This window comes from Berghia stephanieae, chromosome 8 (assembly GCF_034508935.2).
Source record: "Berghia stephanieae isolate SIO BIC M18660-M18661 chromosome 8, UCSD_Bste_1.3, whole genome shotgun sequence".
Taxonomy (NCBI): domain Eukaryota; kingdom Metazoa; phylum Mollusca; class Gastropoda; order Nudibranchia; family Aeolidiidae; genus Berghia; species Berghia stephanieae.
Window position 1 is genome coordinate 15,951,688 of NC_088367.1, and position 2,500 is coordinate 15,954,187.

The following is a 2,500-nucleotide window of genomic DNA, read 5'->3' on the forward strand; positions in this document are numbered from 1 at the left end:
TGAATTGATCGATATTTGAAGGACGAGTTTTCTGGTCAAATTTTTAAATACCTGTCTTTCCAGAGTTAGGTAGTTAATTGCTTTGTTTCTTTTTAAACTTGACCTTATATATATATATATATATATATATATATATATATATATATTTTAAAGAACGTGCGCTCTTACATAGCGCAATATTCCCTAAACGTGCTCAAAGCGCTTTACAAATATACACCAAATGTGCTTAAATTGTTTAACAAGGGACCCGAAGCCAACAGCAAAAATAACATGCTGGACAAGGCATGACACCTTTTACATTTTTAAACATTCCTATAGGGACAAGGCTGTTACCGGCTTTGTATTCAATTTACTCCTAAGTGCACTGAGATAATGTGACTAAGGAGTCTTTTCCAAGGACTTAACTTTGCGCCCCTAAGACGTGAAATCGAACCGGATTCCGAAGGCGAGTGTCAAACTGGAATTGATTTCTTCCCCAACCTACGCCCCCCCCCCCCCCCCCCCCCCCCCCCCAAGTTTTGACTCTTGTGAAGGGCATTGTCCATAAGGCATGCGTGAAATAAAACATTACAATAAGGAATTCAGTTGAAATAAGTTCATGGAATTCTTCACACACACACACACACATGCGCATATATATATATATATATATATATATATATATATATATATATATATATATATATATATATATATATGCGCGCGCGCGTGTGTGTGTGTGTGTGTGTGTGTGTGTGTGTGTGTGTGTGTGTTTAGATGCCAGACACTGATATAGAGATAAAACAACAACAACAAACTTAACGACGTTTATACGTTGAGATACCAGAAATTGTTGTGATAAGACAAAATAAGGACAGTTTTCAGTGGACGCTATAAATGGGCGCCGTGACACCCGCGACCAAACATTATCATGCTGCCGCGCCGTCATTTGTCGGCTCTATTGTCAGTGACGCTATTGATATTGTTCTTATTGATGTCATTTTATTACAGTGTCATCGTTGCTTTTTGCCGTTCATTGAGAGTTGACTCTGATAAAGCGGGTATCTGGTCTAGTGGTATGATGCTCGCCTTCGAGTCGGAAGGTCCCGGGTTTGAGTCTCGCTCTGGGTGGCATATAGGACCCGTTTTTTTTAATACTCACATTCTCTCACCATACATAGGTGTATAATGGTTGCCTCCGTTGGAAAAAAAAAAATGTAATATCGCCTAACAGGCGTGATGTCTCGTCCTACATGTTTAAGTGTTGTTGTTTGCTAGGGACCCCTTGTAAAGTGCTTTGAGCACGTTTATTGGATATAAATTATAGAACCATTAGATACCATCGCCAGGGCATTCCACGAATGAATATAGACATTCTATCAAACAGGATGTCTGATGTCAACAGGAATCAACCGGGTTGTCCAAGTGAGTAAATTCATCATCACCATTGCCTTTTTCACCCTGGGACAGGGTATAGGCCACAGACAAACAGTTTCCATCCTTCTCCATCTTGAGCTAACTTTTTCGGTCGCCCAAGCTAAAAAAAAAAAAAAGGATTTGATTTGTCTGTCTGTGTTTCTGTCACAATGAGTTTTACGGAAGGGAGTTAACCCTTCGACAACCCCCAACCAAGAGGACCAGTTGACTCAAAAAGGGGGAGTCACACACCATTAATCGCCTTTACGACCCGCTGGTTTGGCGTTGGGCTATTTAATCTTGCACCTTATCAATTGAGGACACAGCACGGGGGAAGTGAGTAAATTAGGGGTTCATAATCTTGCGCACGGAGATAAAACAAAAGTGCCTGATTTTTTAAATTTTTTAAATATTTTTTTCCCCCAAAGCGAGCTCCGCCATGAATAAAATGGTTGGAGCTTATAATGTTTGATTTGGCAGCTTGATCATCTAACTCCAGTCGTTCAAAAATACATCAGTTATTCCACAACTTCCACAAAACAAACAAAACAAAACAACATTTATATATCTAGAGCAATGTCCACTAAAAGTGCTCAAAGCGTTTTAAAAGAGGCCACTTGTCAACAGCAACGTTATAAGACGAGACATGACTGTCTGTTAGGCGATATTACTTGCCTCAAGTGACAGTTGACGGCCAAATGTTTTGGTTCTGTCTTGAATTTTTTTTTTTTTTTAATATAAGTTATCCACATATTTAGAGATGTCTATCAGATATTGCATGCGAGATACAGTCGAGATTGGTTAAACCAACTTTTCGTCCGTATTTTTTGTGTTTTGTTTTGTTTCCAAATAATATTTCAAAACTTTAAGTGCTATTCTCTTCGAAATATCAATGACTTTCAATGAAACACACACACACACACATACACACACACACATCCGCACACTCAGAGAGAGAGAGAGAGAGAGAGAGAGAGAGAGAGAGAGAGAGAGAGAGAGAGAGAGAGAGAGAGAGAGAGAGAGAGAGAGAAAGAGTGGGAAATAAAAAAGACAGCGGGGTAGCGCATGTATGTGTGTGTGTGTGTGTGTGGGGGGGGTGTTTGTG